The sequence below is a fragment of the Helianthus annuus genome, chromosome 7 (assembly GCF_002127325.2).
Source record: "Helianthus annuus cultivar XRQ/B chromosome 7, HanXRQr2.0-SUNRISE, whole genome shotgun sequence".
Lineage (NCBI taxonomy): Eukaryota > Viridiplantae > Streptophyta > Magnoliopsida > Asterales > Asteraceae > Helianthus > Helianthus annuus.
The window spans coordinates 69,069,028-69,088,690 of record NC_035439.2 but is presented as its reverse complement, the minus strand read 5'-3'; positions in this window follow the sequence as shown (position 1 = coordinate 69,088,690).

Genomic DNA, 19,663 nt, shown 5'->3' with positions numbered 1-19,663 from the left:
GCAGTATAGCAAGTGTTAATGGATGTCAACTAGGATTAACATCTATGGATGTTAGAGTCTATCAGATGGTCTAAAGGATTATATATTATGAACTAAATATATCTAAAAGTATAACTGTGAATTTATGACAGTCCATTAGCATGATATGACTTAAAACAAAGTTAAACGTTTAGGTTTTAGTTATTTGTTATATCATATCATATTATAATATTAATTGTGTTAAGTGAGGCGTGCCAATAATTGTGTTAAATGTGTCATGTAACCCGTGGCATGTAACTTGTGTATCGAACATGTTCGTATTAGTGTTTAAGTAAATGGCATTTTAGTTAAATGTGTTGTGCTTAGTTCGAGTAGTCGCCTTAAACGTGCCTTGTCAAACATGACGCGTTTTACACAATAAGATACGTTTTATTTTAAGTAAATTTTATATTTTATTGTGTGTTCTTTTAATGAGAATTTAGAACTTTGTCATTGCCTTTTTGTTATATTATATGACCCGCCCGAAAATTTTAACTGAGTTATAATTTCGAGCACCTAAAACTGACCGTAATTTATCAACCACAATGTTGATTTTGTCAGCCTTAATGAAAAAAAAATATGATTAATGTGTAGTTTATTCCACCAGATAATTGCCAAAAATATCTTGGACAACCTTTGTGACTTGGAAATGTGCTGGTTTGGTCAATACAGGAGAGATCTTGGTGCAACACAACAATATGATGTATTAATTCTTATATATCATTGGAGAATCTCAATCTCTACAATTGATAGGTTAGTTACAGATATGTAAGAGTACAAGTGGATTCAAAACAAAATGACACGTAATCATAGAATACAATATCACACATAACCGAACATCACCGATACGACACGTATATAGCATATACTTCATAAAACGACACGTAATGACAAAATACGCATCGAAAAGGCAAAACCTAAAATTATGATTTTTTTATTTTACCCCTATACGCATCGTATAGGTCAAAACTGGGTCGTGTAGTACCATTATACGACTCGTATAGACCTATACGATCTGTATAGATTCCCTGAATTCTAAAAAAAACAAGGGGTTAATTGATAATTCAGGGGTATGCGATCGTATAGACCTATACGATCCGTATAGACCCCATGATTTATCAATTAACCCCTTGTTTTTTTAGAATTCAGGGGGTCTATAATCATATAGGTCTATATGATCCTTATTAGCCTACTATACGAATCGTATAGGGGTGAAGTAAAAAATTTTAGATTTTGTGTTTTTGCCGTTTCGATGTGTATACGTGTCGTATTTTGTCATTACGTATCATTTTATGAAGTATACCTTCTATACGTGTCGTTCCAGTGACGTTCGGTTTCGTGTGGTATTGTATTCTATGGTTACGTATAATTTTGTTTGAAATCCACTTGTACTCTAACGTGTCGCGTCGCGTCGCGTCGTGTTGTATGTATACGCGTCGTATGGTATCATTACTTGATGTATTTTGTCATTAAATGTCGTATTATGACGTATATTGTCAATATGTTCCGTATTATGGCATATATTGCCCGTACAAGTCGTGTCGTTGACGTTCGGTATTGTCACGTTTGTTGTCTATAAGTGTCGTATTAGGGTGTAGATTGTCTATATGTGTCGTGTTATCACGTATTATGGCGTGTTATGGCGTATTATGTCTCCACTTGTCGTATTTTTCTAGTATTATGGCGTATTATGTAACATTTGTGCTTGTAATCATTGTGAACAGTTCAACTATCAATAAAACAATGTTATTTGATCCCAATTTTTGTTTGGTTATGTTTTACATTTTTCATGTTTTGACTTTTGTTCGATTTTAAACTCTACATCGCTTTCTGGAGAATTATACGCAAACTGGTGCGTAAACGTACTCAGTTTAATGCGACAAATACTCCGGAACATCAACATATACTTAACATACCTTAAATAACCTTTACATAACTTAGAAATAAGTTTTGAAGGCTTTGGTATGGCAAAAACAAGTTAATTCGCTTACAGGGACTAAAATTGACAAACTGCGAAAGTATGCCAATTTGAACTGTAACAGACATTCCGGAACATGTCCATAAGTTAAACATACCATAAATATCCTCTCCATAGCTTAGAAATAGGCTTTGAGGTGTTCGGTGTGCTAAAATAAACTTTCGGGTCATTCAGGAACTAAAAGTGTCAAAAAGTGCATAAGTTTGCACTTTCGCGCATAACTTACGTTCTGAATACATCCGGACATCCAAAAATTTATGTAAGCATCATAATATTATGCCTTAGTGTTTGGCATGAGAAAAATCCGTTCGTCGCGTCATTTGGATCGTTTTTCGCGCTTATGCGCATTCCGTCGTAATTAAGCAAACATCGCGATCGTACGGCCAAACGAACCGAAATCCGAGATATTTTCAAGCATATTTCATATTCCCTATGTCTTAACATGATTGTGGGGCTTGAAATTAGGTTTGACGGGTGTTAGAAGTGCCGTTACGCAACGAAACAAGCTGCAGGGACCAAAATCGTAAATCTGCCAAAGTTGATGGCTTACGGACCGTAAGCCATCACCCTTATGGTCCGTAAGGCGTCCCCAGAACAGCAGATTCAGCTTTAAATGCTGTTGCCTCTTCTGGACAATGAGGGGCAAAATCTGATGTTCCATAACATTTCGACAAGTGTACGATTGAGATCGTGGCACGATATTCAAGAAACGATTCTAACGGTCTTGCTTTTCCTGTAAATACCCCCCCCCCTTTTGCTTAAAAACCCACAAAATCTGATCTAAAGCTCTAAGTTGAGGCCTTTGCTTCATACCTGAGCTCCTGGATCGAGATTAGCTTTCGGGGACCCTTCGTAAGTGTTCTTTCGTTCTTTTATTCGCTTTTCAAGTCCGAAAGTCAAGCTTTGTTTGACTTTCTGCATTGACCAGTTTATGGTCGATGCAAAGTTCGTTTGAACTTCATAACGTGAGCGTGATCGCGATGGTTATAGTCCCTAGTGACTATGCCTACTGATTTCCACGTTATCTAGGCTCAGTGACGAGTCGTAGTTTCGGCCAAAATGCGCATTCTTGCGTATTTTGTAACCAAACTACTCGCGGGTATCAAAACCATTTGTTTTGGTACCAAACCTATTTTCTAAACTTAGTTAAGCATGTTTTAACATGCTTAGCTCGTCACTTTTAATTTAGTGCTTATATAGGGTCGTAAGGTAAGCGATCTAAACAATCGCTTATTCTTTCGAACCCGACCCATTTGGTCGATCATTAGGATCCGACCAAACACATTAGGTGACCATAGTTGTATAGGGAATAACCTTCCGAGGTTATACCTTATGGTCACAATGTTAGGCGTTCCAAACGCGTTTTACGCGAACGACGCGTTAAGGTAGCATAAGCTACCTAAACGGGTCGTAATGGGTCGTAAGCACTTAGGTTAAGTTTCATTTTAGTATGTAGGCTTTGTTAAACCATATTACACGAGTCTCCATACTCGTTTGGTTTACAAACCCTCATTCTATCCAAATCCTCCGATTTAGGTCCGGTATATTAACATAGTTACCTATATTAGGTGCCGTTTGATATCCGTGATCTCTAGCATTATTTCGTTGTTGTACAAGAACTTCAAAGCAATCTCAGGTGAGTACATAGTCCCCTCTTTTACTATTTTCCAAACTGTTTTGGGGTGGAACACATGTGCCTACTTGTTACTTTCGTGTTTTTCATGCTTTCATATCATATGCTTGTTATGTTCAATAGTACATTTATTGTACACGATTTCATTACATTCTATGCTATGTATGCCCATTGTGTCGTACTTAGTACATTGTTTTACATTACATTTTATGCTATGTATGCCCATTGTGTGCGTACTTAGTACATTATTTTACAATACATTTTATGCTATGTATGCCCATTGTGTGCATACTTAGTACAATTATTCATCACATGCTCACATTTTGGTATGACATTTGGTTTGTTCAAATGATACAATGTACATTCATTAACATTAGCTACGCCACTCGTTAGTAGGTAATGGTACCATAGGACTTGACAACTCCCATTCCTGAAATCCCGGGTTTGTTTAGATTGGAAGGAATGACCGAATTCGATAAACAATAACACATGTAGACCTTTAATTTGTTTAAAGGTCTATCACCACAGTCACAAAGGCTTGAATGTATGAATTTTCACAATACCGCATAAATGTTTGTATCAGTATAGCATGCAATTGTTCCACAAAACATAACTTTGATTTAAACTATGTTTAATTCAATAACCTGTTTTTGTGCATTTTACCTATGGCCCAATTGATATATTTTCACATGCCATACATGATATTTTGGATACACATTACAAGGATTTACTTTTGGTGGTTTACATTAGACATGGACATTTTGATATGGTTTACACAATAACACTTGACAATTGATTTATATATGAACAATTTACATTGGTGGTTGGTTTGGGTAAATGGTTTGAGTAACGTGGCGTATGTAATATGATACAAACATGGTGGATACGCCGCTGGTACTTCCTATATATAAGTGTTTGTATAATATTACCTATCGTAGTGTTATTTAAATCATTTCAGTTTAGACATATTACGTTTTACAATTTGACATTGATATACTTTTGGTGGTTTACATTAGACATGGACATTTTGATATGGTTTACACAATAACACTTGACAATTGATTTATATATGAACAATTTACATTGGTGGTTGGTTTGGGTAAATGGTTTGAGTAACGTGGCGTATGTAATATGATACAAACATGGTGGATACGCCGCTGGTACTTCCTATATATAAGTGTTTGTATAATATTACCTATCGTAGTGTTATTTAAATCATTTCAGTTTAGACATATTACGTTTTACACAAATAACATATTCTTCACAAGACATTATTTTTACAAACAACGTATCTTATACAAACTCATTTTACTAGGTTATTCATTTAACCTTACATTTATTTATACATATCATCTGATCTTATTGTTTTTCAAATGATTTACAAGACAAAGCAAATTACAAGGTTCATGACTAAACATTTTCTCAAACATAAGTCATGAATTTTATTTTCACAAAACCTATGTATCTCACAGGCATCTTTATGCTGACGTACCTACTTTCACATGTGTTTTCAGGAGCTGTCGCTTAGGATGATGATTGTGATACTAGGGCGGACCTGTGCCTTAGAGACATAAAACGAAGATAGACTTAGTTCGAATATGTTCTGAACACTTTATTTCCTGTTTTGAAACAATGTAACACTCGTGTTTAATAAATAAAATATAACTTTGTATGCCATAGTTGTGAAACAATTAATTCTGTCTCAACACTCCCCGACGTTTCCGCCGCGGTTGCATGTTATATGCGGTCGGGGTGTGACAGAACAGAGCCAATGGTTATAGGGAATTAGGTTATTAGTAATGCTTTGACCTAGACTATAACTTTCTAGGACCCTAACACAAGTTAGCTTGTGTTTAGATTTTAAAACATGCACTTCACCTATCCTTAGGTGATAACCACAACGAGAACATCGATTCCGAATCCGCTTTGAAAATTAATCATATGTTCTAGGATGATTGACTACTAGGTTTTGAACCCTCTGTTATATGGTTTTGAACCCCTTTGAATTTTCAAAAATCTCATCAAGGTTTTCGGGTTTTAATAGTGTGAACACGTGCGAACTAGAAGAGTGAATGCCTGTACCCTGAGTTTTCTGTCTAAGGCTAGAGTGTTCGTACAAATCCACATAATCGGACCAGTCACTCTTACCTGGGAACTCTTGGGGTGAGTGTTCACTTATAGGCGAACATGTCTTCGCGATACGTTATTTTTGACCCGTTTACTTTGATTAGACATTGTGTGTCGCTTGTTTGCCTTGCGATGCATAACCACCATCTTTGCTTTTGTTGATTTTACTTCATCTCATTCTCTTCATCCAATCATCTCACTCGTTTCCTTTCATGTTTTCCTCTTCTAGAATGCCTCCTCGACGCGACAATCAAGTAGCAAACGCCGAACTGGCAGAAATTATTGCACAGCAAATGGCTGCTGCACTTCCAAACCTCTTTGCTCAATGGAATCAAGCCAACAACAACAACAATGCTCCATGCAATTTCAAGAATTTTAACTCGGCTAAACCACTCAAGTTTAGTGGTTCTGAGGGAGCAACGGGGCTTCTTCAATGGTTCGAGAGCATTGAGAATACTTTCCGTCACATGCAGTGTCCTGACAATCGCAAGGTCGAGTTTTCTTCGAGTGTGTTTCAGAAGAGGGCTCTTACGTGGTGGAACGGGGTAATGAGGGACCGTGGTGCAGAAGTTGCTCTAGCTCAGACATGGGCTGAACTTAGGGCACTAATGATAAGGGAGTTCTGTCCTCGTCATGAACAGCGAGCTTTGGAGAAGGAGTTTGATGACTTAAAACAATACAGTGGCGAGCACCGGGCATATACTGGTAGGTTTGAGGAGTTGAGTCTGCTTTGCCCGACAATGGTTGCCCCACTCGACAAGGCCATCGAAAGGTACACCGACGGCCTACCTGACTCGGTACAAGACATCATTACTGGTAGTAACCCTACCACACTCCGTCAGGCGATCGAGTTATCAGCAACACTGACTGAGTCGCAGATTCGAAAGGGAAAGCTTCACAAAAAGGGTGACAAGGGTAAGAAGCAGGCAGCTGACAACGAGGATAGCAAGAAAGGTCAAAACAAGAAGGGAAAGGATTCTGGTTCTACAAGGGGGTCAAGGAAGCGTAAGGTTTCCCAAAATTTTGCGGTCACTGCCCAGGTTAACCAGGCAGCTCCCAACCAACCCGCACAGCCTCCAGGGAAGAAACCTTATGCAGGGAATGCACCTTTGTGCAATAGATGCAACGGTCACCATTAGCCGCAATTTCCGTGCCGTATCTGTACTAACTGTGGGAAGCCAGGTCATCTTGCTGGTATCTGTCGCTTTGCTCAGAATCAGGCAGTTCAGAACCCGGTTCAACAAGTTGCTCAGCCTCCTGCTCAGCAACAGGGTCAAGCTGCACGACCTCATTTTCCTCCTGGTTCGTGCTACAATTGTGGGGATCTGACCCACTACAGAAACCGGTGCCCAAGGCTAGCCAACCAGAATCAGAATCAGGCTCAGGCTCGAGGTCGAGTCTTTAACATGAATGCACAAGAGGCGCAAGCAGATGATAATGTGGTGAACGGTACGTTCTTTATTAATAATCAGCCAGCATCTGTTCTTTTTGATTCGGGTGCCGATAAGAGTTTTGTGTCGTTATCTTTTGAACCATTACTTCGCGTGTCTAGAACGAAACTAGGTAAACCATTGACAGTAGAAGTGGCGAGCGGTGAACCCATTGTTCTTGATTCTGTTCTCCGCAACTGCCAATTGAACCTTAACAACCATCTTTTTCCTATTGACCTCACGCCTATGGAACTTGGAAGCTTCGACGTTATTGTGGGTATGGATTGGTTAGCCAAGCAGCACGCAGAGATAGTTTGTTTTGAGAAGATCATTTGCATACCGCTTTCGTCAGGTGAGATCCTACAGGTTCGTGGTGAGAAACCTGCTGGTGGTCTCAAACTCATGTCTTGTTTAAAAGCTCGGAAGTATCTGCGAAAGAACTATGTGGCATTTTTGGCACATGTGGTAGCAGATAAGGGCAAAGGTAAGTCTATTCAAGATATTCCTGTTGTTCGGGATTATCCTGAAGTATTTCCTGAAGAGTTACCTGGTCTACCCCCAGCACGCCAAGTCGAGTTCCGTAGTACCTGGTGCAAATCCCATTGCCAGAGCTCCATATCGTCTTGCACCGTCTGAGATGCAAGAGTTGTCTAAACAGCTTCAGGAACTCTCTGACAAAGGTTTTTACCGTCCTAGCTTTTCACCTTGGGGTGCTCCCGTTCTTTTTGTCAAGAAGAAGGATGGATCTTTTAGGATGTGTATCGATTATCGTGAGCTTAACAAGCTTACCATCAAAAATGGATATCCCCTACCTCGCATCGATGATCTCTTTGATCAATTGCAAGACGCTTTTTATTTTTCAAAGATTGATCTACGATCTGGATATCATCAACTTCGTATGCATGAAGAAGATATTCCCAAGACAGCGTTCCGTACTCGCTATGGGCATTATGAGTTCACAGTCATGCCATTCGGTTTGACTAATGCTCCTGCTGTTTTCATGGACTTGATGAATAGGGTCTGCAAACCTTATTTGGATAAGTTCATCATCGTTTTCATTGATGACATTTTGATATATTCTAAGACACGAGCTGATCACGAGCAACATCTTCGTCTTACTTTGGAACTCCTAAAGAAAGAGCAACTTTTCGCCAAATTCTCCAAGTGTGAATTCTGGCTTAAAGAGGTTCAATTCTTAGGACATATTGTCAACGAACAAGGTATTCATGTAGATCCCTCCAAGATCAGTGCGATTAAGGATTTGGATACACCTACTACTCCTACTGAAGTTCGTTCTTTTCTTGGTCTAGCGGGTTATTATCGCCGCTTCATTGAAAATTTCTCGAAGATTGCAGTTCCTCTAACTGCTCTAACTCAGAAGAACAAGCCATTTGATTGGGGATTCAAACAAGAGGAAGCGTTTCTGACTTTGAAACAAAAACTTTGCGACACGCCTGTCCTAACCTTGCCTGAGGGCAATGATGATTTCGTCGTTTATTGCGATGCATCTAAATTAGGTCTTGGCTGTGTCCTGATGCAAAGAAACAAAGTCATAGCATACGCATCAAGGCAGTTGAAGATACATGAGAAGAACTACACTACTCATGATCTTGAGTTGGGTGTAGTTGTCTTCGCTCTTAAGATTTGGAGACACTATTTGTACGGTACAAAATGTGTGGTTTTCACTGACCACAAAAGTCTTCAACATATCTTCAGTCAGAAAGAACTCAACATGAGGCAACGACGTTGGGTGGAGCTTCTAAACGACTATGACTGCGAAATTCGCTACCATCCTGGTAAGGAGAACGTCGTAGCCGACGCTTTGAGTCGCAAGGAACGTAGTAAGCTTCATTGTGTTCGTGTTCAATCTGATATTCAAGCTCAAACCGATATCCAAGCCCGTATTTCTCAGGCTCAACAAGCTTGTGTTTCACAAGGTTTGATGGATAAGGAATTTCCTTATCACATAACACCTGCTCTTGAACTAAAGGACAATGGATCGTATTACTTCATGGACCGTTTGTGGGTCCCAAGCCAAGATAATCTTCGTACCTTGCTTATGGATGAAGCCCATAAGTCTCATTATTCTATTCATCCTGGCTCAGATAAGATGTATAAGGATCTTCGTATTCAGTATTGGTGGCCTGGTATGAAGAAATACATTGCCTTATATGTATCAAAATGCCTTACTTGTCTTAAGGTTAAGGCTGAACATCAGCGTCCTTCCGGTTTATTGGAGCAACCAGAGATCCCAGTTTGGAAATGGGAAAACATTACCATGGATCTCATTACTAAACTCCCGCGCACCAAGAAAGGTCACGATGCCATCTGGGTAGTCATTGATCGTCTTACCAAGTCAGCTCATTTCTTACCAATCCGTGAGGATTTTTCGGCTGACAAACTTGCTAAAATCTATGTGGATGAAATTTTAGCTCGACATGGTGTTCCTTTAAACATCATTTCTGACAGAGATGCTCGTTTCACTTCTCATTTTTGGAGAACCATGCAATCTGCTATGGGGTCCCAACTTAATCTGAGCACATCTTATCATCCACAAACGGATGGTCAGTCTGAAAGAACAATCCAGACACTGGAGGATATGCTTAGAGCTTGTGTGATCGATTTTGGTGGTAATTGGGATTCACACCTTCCATTGATTGAATTCTCCTGCAACAACAGTTATCACTCCAGCATCAACATGGCTCCTTTCGAGGCTCTCTATGGTCGAAAATGTCATTCACCAGTCTGCTGGAATGAGATCGGTGAGGCTCAGCTTACGGGACCCGCCCTCATTTTAGAGACAACAGATAAGGTAAAGAAAGTTCGTGATAACCTTCAGACAGCTAGAAGCCGTCAAAAGAGTTACGCGGACCTAAAACGTAAGCCCTTGGATTTTCAAGTCGGTGATCGTGTATTACCTAAGGTCTCACCTTGGAAGGTGTGATTAGGTTTGGAAAGAAAGGAAAACTTGCACCTAGATACGTTGGACCATTCAAGATCGTCGAAAGAATCGGTAAGGTAGCCTACAGACTTGAGTTACCTCCTGAACTTGGAAATGTTCATCCAACCTTTCACGTGTCCAATCTCAAGAGGTGTTTAGCTGATGAGAACCTCCACATACCACTTGACGAAATTCGTGTTGATAAAACACTGAAATTTGTTGAGAAACCAGTGGAAATCATGGAACGTGAAGTCAAGTGGCTAAAAACGTAAGCGCATTCCTTTGGTCAAGGTTTGCTGGGAATCTAAACGTGGACCCGAGTTTACTTGGGAACGCGAAGATCAAATGAAGGCGAAATATCCGCATCTTTTTCTACGAGTTTCCTCTAAATAAAATTTCGGGATGAAATTTCCACAAGTAGGGGAGACTGTAACATTTGTGCTTGTAATCATTGTGAACAGTTCAACTATCAATAAAAAAATGTTATTTGATCCCAATTTTTGTTTGGTTATGTTTTACATTTTTTATGTTTTGACTTTTGTTCGATTTTAAATTCTACATCGCTTTCTGGAGAATTATACGCAAACTGGTGCGTAAACGTACTCAGTTTAATGCGACAAATACTCCAGAACATCAACACATACTTAACATACCTTAAATAACCTTTACATAACTTAGAAGTAAGTTTTGAAGGCTTTGGTATGGCAAAAACAAGTTAATTCGCTTAGAGGGACTAAAATTGACAAACTGCGAAAGTATGCCAATTTGAACTGTAACAGACATTCCGGAACATGCCATAAGTTAAACATACCATAAATATCCTCTCCATAGCTTAGAAATAGGCTTTGAGGTGTTCGGTGTGCTAAAATAAACTTTTGGGTCATTCACGGACTAAAAGTGTCAAAAAGTGCTTAAGTTTGCACTTTCGCGCATAACTTACGTTCTGAATACATCCGGACATCCAAAAATTTATGTAAGCATCATAATATTATGCCTTAGTGTTTGGCATGAGAAAAATTCGTTCGTCGCGTCATTTGGATCGTTTTTCGCGCTTATGCGCATTCTGTCGTAATTAAGCAAACATCGCGATCGTACGGCCAAACGAACCGACATCCGAGATATTTTCAAGCATATTTCATGTTCCCTATGTCTTAACATGATTGTGGGGCTTGAAATTAGGTTTGACGGGTGTTAGAAGTGCCGTTACGCAACGAAACAAGCTGCAGGGACCAAAATCATAAATCTGCCAAAGTTGATGGCTTACGGACCGTAAGCCATCACCCTTACGGTCCGTAAGGCATCCCCAGAACAGCAGATTCAGCTTTAAATGCTATTGCCTCTTTATGTAGTGAAAGGCCAAACTTCACTTGCCTCTTCTGGACAATGAGGGGCAAAATCTGATGTTCCATAACATTTCGACAAGTGTACGATTGAGATCGTGGCACGATATTCAAGAAACGATCCTAACGGTCTTGCTTTTCCTATAAATACCCCCCCCTTTGGTTAAAAACCCACAAAATCTGATCTAAAGCTCTAAGTTAAGGCCTTTGCTTCATACCTGAGCTCCTGGATCGAGATTAGCTTTCGGGGACCCTTCGTAAGTGTTCTTTCGTTCTTTTATTCGCTTTTCGAGTCCGAAAGTCAAGCTTTGTTTGACTTTCTGCATTGACCAGTTTATGGTCGATGCAAAGTTCGTTTGAACTTCATAACGTGAGCGTGATCGCGATGGTTATAGTCCCTAGTGACTATACCTACTGATTTCCACGTTATCTAGGCTCAGTGACGAGTCGTAGTTTCGGCCAAAATGCGCATTCTTGCGTATTTTGTAACCAAACTACTCGCGGGTATCAAAACCGTTTGTTTTGATACCAAACCTATTTTCTAAACTTAGTTAAGCATGTTTTAACATGCTTAGCTCGTCACTTTTAATTTAGTGCTTATATAGGGTCGTAAGGTAAGCGATCTAAACAATCGCTTATACTTTCGAACCCGACCCATTTGGTCGATCATTAGGATCCGACCAAACACATTAGGTGACCATAGTTGTATAGGGAATAACCTTCCGAGGTTATACCTTATGGTCACAATGTTAGGCGTTCCAAACGCGTTTTACGCGAACGACGCGTTAAGGTAGCATAAGCTACCTAAACGGGTCGTAATGGGTCGCAAGTACTTAGGTTAAGTTTCATTTTAGTATGTAGGCTTTTTTAAACCATATTACACGAGTCTCCATACTCGTTTGGTTTACAAACCCTCATTCTATCCAAATCCTCCGATTTAGGTCCGGTATATTAACATAGTTACCTATATTAGGTGCCGTTTGATATCCGTGATCTCTAGCATTATTTCGTTGTTGTACAAGAACTTCAAAGCAATCTCAGGTGAGTACATAGTCCCCTCTTTTACTGTTTTCCAAACTGTTTTGGGGTGGAACACATGTGCCTACTTGTTACTTTCGTGCTTTTCATGCTTTCATATCATATGCTTGTTATGTTCAATAGTACATTTATAGTACACGATTTCATTACATTCTATGCTATGTATGCCCATTGTGTGCGTACTTAGTACATTGTTTTACATTACATTTTATGCTATGTATGCCCATTGTGTGCGTACTTAGTACATTATTTTACAATACATTTTATGCTATGTATGCCCATTGTGTGCATACTTAGTACAATTATTCATCACATGCTCACATTTTGGTATGACATTTGGTTTGTTCAAATGATACAATGTACATTCATTAACATTAGCTACACCACTCGTTAGTAGGTAATGGTACCATAGGACTTGACAACTCCCATTCCTGAAATCCCGGGTTTGTTTGGATTGGAAGGAATGACCGAATTCGATAAACAATAACACATGTAGACCTTTAATTTGTTTAAAGGTCTATCACCACAGTCACAAAGGCTTGAATGTATGAATTTTCACAATACCGCATAAATGTTTGTATCAGTATAGCATGCAATTGTTCCACAATACATAACTTTGATTTAAACTATGTTTAATTCAATAACCTGTTTTTGTGCATTTTACCTATGGCCCAATTGATATATTTTCACATGCCATACATGATATTTTGGATACACATTACAAGGATTTACATTAAACATAAACAATTTGACATTGATATACTTTTGGTGGTTTACATTAGACATGGACATTTTGATATGGTTTACACAATAACACTTGACAATTGATTTATATATGAACAATTTACATTGGTGGTTGGTTTGGGTAAATGGTTTGAGTAACGTGGCGTATGTAATATGATACAAACATGGTGGATACGCCGCTGGTACTTCCTATATATAAGTGTTTGTATAATATTACCTATCGTAGCGTTATTTAAATCATTTCAGTTTAGACATATTACGTTTTACACAAATAACATATTCTTCACAAGACATTATTTTTACAAACAACGTATCTTATACAAACTCATTTTACTAGGTTATTCATTTAACCTTACATTTATTTATACATATCATCTGATCTTATTGTTTTTCAAATGATTTACAAGACAAAGCAAATTACAAGGTTCATGACTAAACATTTTCTCAAACATAAGTCATGAATTTTATTTTCACAAAACCTATGTATCTCACAGGCATCTTTATGCTGACGTACCTACTTTCACATGTGTTTTCAGGAACTGTCGCTTAGGATGATGATTGTGATACTAGGGCGGACCTGTGCCTTAGAGACATAAAACGAAGATAGACTTAGTTCGAATATGTTCTGAACACTTTATTTCCTGTTTTGAAACAATGTAACACTCGTGTTTAATAAATAAAATATAACTTTGTATGCCATAGTTGTGAAACAATTAATTCTGTCTCAACACTTCCCGACATTTCCGCCGCGGTTGCATGTTATACGCGGTCGGGGTGTGACATATTATGTCTGTTCTGGGTCGTATTTTGGTGTATATTGCCGATTAGATGACGTATTGTATCCATTAAAGAAACAAAAAACACTTGAAATACATTATACAAACATAATACCTTTAAAATTACAAATTAACCTATAGGATACATATACTGGACCTTTACTACACCTATATATGCTCATACGAGACCTATACCTCACTTATACTATAGTATACTATACTACGTATAATTATATACGATACATAAACCAAACAGGGCAATGAAGCACCTAAAGTTACGCCTCTTATATTGTCCAAGGAGACCAACCCAGACATCACGGTTCAGTCATGACTCGGGTAAAGGTGAAAAAGAAAGTCGAATTCCACTGCATTAATATTAAGTGAAGTTGTGATTTATGTACTGGTATATTTCTGGTTGTAATAGTACATATCATATTAGATAGACAGAGAAGACAGTGAGACACACTAAAGTGATGTAAACTATTTTCATTCTAATGTATGTAACACTTGTCTTTTCACTTTCCTAATTTGGCAATTTTGATTTTTTTGGCACATTTAGGAGGGAGGGGGTTATGTTTTATTTTGGCCGGAGGGTGTGGGGGCGCCACCCAGGCCACATCACCATCTATCGCGCCCCTAAGCGCTATACATCCACACTGCGTGAGTTAACAGGGGGCGCTATACAAGGGGTCCATGGTGGTAACGGGAGAAAATTGAGGGGATCGAGGTGTGTTGGTCAAATGTGACCGTTTGGCAACGTTCAATTTAAAAAAAAAAAACTTTTTTAATTCAAATATAAATATAAACCTATCCCAATCTAAATAACACACCAGTCACAACTAAAACTCACACCAATCATAACTAAAACACACACCAATCACAACTAAAAAATGTCATCCGATTCTTCGAGCTCTTCATCCGACGGTGTTCTTGACGATATGGTTATCGCAATTACGCAGGAGGCGATTAATTATTTGCAAGCAGAAGCCGAATCCTCTACATCGCGTACCAGAAAACCGCCTCTTGATCATATATCTTTGCCATGATGTTGAAGAGGGTGAGTTTGTTCACAATTACAAGAAAGAAGAAATAGCAAAGATGTGTGGCATAGATGAAGAAAGCTTCGACTTTGATTTTGAAGAGGAGTTGATGAACATTGATATTACAAAGCCTAATGAGTATGTGTTCAATCATGTTCCTGATGATGATGATTATGAAGAAGTTATAATTGAAGATGATCCTAACGATAAAATTCCAAAGTATTCAGGAGAAGATATTGATGATTTCCCAACATTTACTGAGATGATGATTTAGTGAAAAGAAAGATCGAAGAAAGAATCAACGATGGTGAATCTCCAAGATTATGTAAAGATCTGATAAGAGGGGCTCGGAAGAACTGGTTCAAGTGTATACCAAAAGAACGAAAATTTAGAAGACCACTGGCTTTCTTTACAAGAAATCAAGATGTGTCGTTGGGTGATATTATTAGCTGGGGCTAGATACCTTTACTGAATGTGTTCGCAATAAAGAGAGAATACGGGGTCCGGTACTTCAGATATTTGAGCGACATTAGAACTTTGCCATGGTGGGACGTGGAAGAGTTATGCAAGACAAACTTGATTAACTTTCAGATGAAACCAAGGGATCAGAAGTTGTGGAAGTATATTAGATATGAGGCTCGTCATGATTTTCCAACATGGAAGCCACATTATCCTAAGAAAGTTGTATCTAAAACAGAAATTGATCCTGACATAAAGAAGCCGAAAGTTTCATTGAATATCAGATTTCTGATGGTGGAATTATGATCGATTGACCGGAAGGCGGTGATTGTTTTGAATACTGACGGATGTTGGAGAGCTATAAGGATTTTGGATCCTATGTGGTTGGTGAATCTTTCTGAAAGAGAAGTAGAGATGTTGTACTTTAACAAGATGCATTATCAGGTACATGACATTGTACAGGCTATGCAGTACCAAAATGTTATCAAGATCTGCTATGCTTATGAAGTTAATTCTCGAAAAATGTGGAACACGAAATGGAGAGAGATTGAAAGAAAATAGTTTTTACAAGAAGTTCGAAACGAAGAGAAGATCGAAGCTAGAATGAAGAAGGCATCTATCAGGCAATATCAGTTTATGACCAAGGTGCCACCTACAGATCAAAGACCGATGACTTACTTTGAGCTGAAACGTCAACGTGTTAGAAAGTATTTCTTCGGGCGTTAGTATTTTGAAGATTTGAAGTTTTTGAAGACCGATCGAGACTGCGGCAACATCCAAGGGGGAGTTTGTTGATGCATAATGTCTTCTACCTACGTCATCGAGTCGTGTTAGTTTGTAATAAGATTAACTGTTAGATATTTTGATTTGTATGTTTTAGATCACATTCGTATGGATGAGGACATCCGCATGGATGAGTGTTGGTCCGCACGGATGTGTCTCATCCGTACGGAAGTAGTAGGTCCGCACGAAGGAGCTTGAATGTCCTATAAATAGCTTGTGAGGACAAAGTCATTTGTAACTTTGTAGAACTGACGGCGAAGCCCTGTCCAGATGATTTGTTGATTGTAAACCGAAGTTATATTAATGAAATCATTGAAAAATTAACTAATCTTGTAATTGTCACCTAATCGTAATGAATTCCGCGCATTGCGACTAGGTTATAGATATCACCTGAGCATAACGTCAAGTCAAAGGGACCTCACAAGGCTCGCATCTTTTCGGTCGTAACGTCGATCTCCAAAGACTCGATTTTTTCTTGAGATCCGTGTAAGTGACGTTTAAGCTTAGCAATTTCGGTATCTTTGCCAGCCAAATCTCTATCTTTGGAAGCTACTTGTTGCTTCAAGTCCTCTTGCGCAGATAATTGGGCAGTTAGCTTCTGTATCTCGAAATCTTGCTTAAGGCAAGTCGCGGTAGTACGAACCTGTCTCTTTTCGGTCCATTCACGATGTGATCGCGCCTCCTCCACTTGAGCCTGAAGCTCAGTATTTGTCTTGCTCAAAGTCTCATTTTGAGAGACTTTGAGCCTGGAGATCTGTAGTTACCTTGGCTGAAGACTCGACTCGCGCCTTCAAGTTCACGATTTCCTCTATGCATATTAGCATTGTCGTGCTTGCAGGATTTGGTCCAATTTTGGCGCTCTTTGGCGAGTTTGTCTTCTACAGCCTTCAGTTTTTCGTCAAACCTAAGGCACCCCACTCTTCTAACTTTTTGTCAGCATCCAATCGCACATGTTGTTTGGCCAACTCTTCCTTAGCCTTTTCAATTTTTTTAGCATCAACGGCTAAGCGACGCCGATAGTCTTCAAACACAGCCCGTTCGCGATGCATAGTTCACCACTCCATCATAATTTGGTTACCAGTGGAGGCCTGGTTAGCCTGCGCCACGACATGTAAATGATATAGTTAGTCGCGTGTGCATTTCTTCTGGTGGTTTACCTCCGCGGGAAGGAAGGCACCCTTGAACCATTCGTGGCATGGGGCGAAGGTGCTGAAAGTGTCCCCTTGTTTCAGTTTCCAGACGGGAGCATGCACCTCACCCACTCGGCTATCGTCACAGGAATGTTAGTATTAGTCACCAGGCGTGTCCTGAGGCCGGATGCGAGAATGTTCTCTAGGTATAGCACTAAAAGAACTAACCTTCCTAATATCCGCGCCGTACGTCAAAGTCTGTTGGGTCTTGGCCTGATTACCTTCATCGGCCTATTCAGTAGGCTTCTCAGCCTCACCTTTTTGAGCAGAAATATGGCTCGGTGCCAACTTCACCACACGCTTAATATTTTCAACATTTTTAACAGGTTCACCGCTAGGGGTGACGCCTTCTGAAACTGGTACTTTCACTAAAGTGGGTTTTTCAATAGTTTCTTCAACAACTTTGTCATGAGTCTTCTCAGGCGCGACCTCCACCTTTTTATTGGCATTAGCAGGAGGAGGATGTGGAGGTGGCGGAGGCGCAAACTTGAAATGTATGATTCTAATCTTGGATTGCTGATATGCGCAAAATGCAACATATAAATTATATCAAATGTGGCATAAAACTAACCCTTTTTTAGTACTAATGTTGGAAAAAGTGTGTTTTTGTCTTCCTTTTGTATTTTCAGGATTAAATGAGCTCAAATTAACAAAAGAAGCAAAAAGACAGCAAAATCTAACATAAATACTAGAAAAGGAACAAAAGTGGAATGCCCGACCCCTCAACAGCATCTTCCCAAGCAAAACCAAGGACACAGAAGACTGAACACGCCCCGTGCTCAGCGAGCACGGGGCCGTGCCCAAGAAGCAGCAGAAAAGACAAACCTTTAGAAGCTTCTATTGCCCACCACGGGGTCGTGCCCAGTGGACACGAGGGCATGGTCAGACTCCTGCAGGCGCATTTATTGTAATTGCGAATTACAATTAATGAGGAGAGAGACAAGGATGGACACGGGGCCGTGCCCGAGTTTCTGTTCAGCTTATAAATAGGAATGCTTGGAGACATTTCAACTCATCCCTTGGCACACCACCTCTCTCACACTTCACCCACCACCCACCACCACCATAACACCATCATCCACCACCATCATCCATTGTCCATCATAGAGTGTGTGAGTCGTCTCGGGATCCAAGATTGATCGTAAGAGTTCTTGACAATCAAAGGCCATGTTTGCCTAAGTCTCTTACATCACTTGGTGAAGACAAGTGTTTAGTGTAATACTTTTTATTTTTAATATTTTACACTTTTTAATTGGTTTTGTATTAATGACTTTAATTACTAGTTTCTTATGTTGAAGGTGATTCTTCCTTGTCGTTTGTCCGTGGTGTCTTGGCATTATTTTACTGTCTATATAAAATAAAAGATTTTCACCATTCATATCTCCATGGTCTATATGGAGGTATGTTGGCTACCTGGTCGGGGGTTAAGGGAACGGTTTGGTAAGAGTCTTGCCGTTGTTCAGCGTTTAGAGATCCTGCAAGGGACCTGGGTCAAATTTAGTAGGACCTCCTTCAATACCTAAAAGTATTGGATGGCGGGGGTCCAAACTCTTTGATCCCCTCATAAGTTACTACTATTAAAACTTTAACCCAACTATTTAGGACTGTATCCCTGCTGACTCAGACTACTTAGCTGAGGGTAACGTCGCCTTCAAAAGAGGGGCCTACCACATTATGCATTAATAACTTAATTAATTATCTTTCAATAATCCGACCCTTTAGGATTGTATCCTTGCTGACTCAAACTACTGGGTTGAGGGTAACGTCGCCTTCAAAAGAGGGGCCTACTACAATAACTAAGATAATCTCTTAAACAAGTGCAAAAGTGCGAAAATAATCAAAGGTTACACTAACACACGAGTCGGAACCAAGTGATTCATCTTGTCTATCTGTTTTATTTTTATTTTTATTTTTAGCATTTTAGTTAGTTTTTATTTTCTTAGTTTAAAAACATTTTCTAACATTTTGATTTGATTAGACGTTGAGGATAAACCGGTACTAAAAGCTCTTGTGTCCTTGGACGACCTCGGTATCTTACCAACACTATACTACGTCCACGATGGGTGCACTTGCCCATATGTGTGTTTAGTGTTAGTAAATATCGTGTTTTATAAATTTAAAACTTGGCTAAAAGTGTAAAAAGGGCTTAAAATATACATCTAAAAC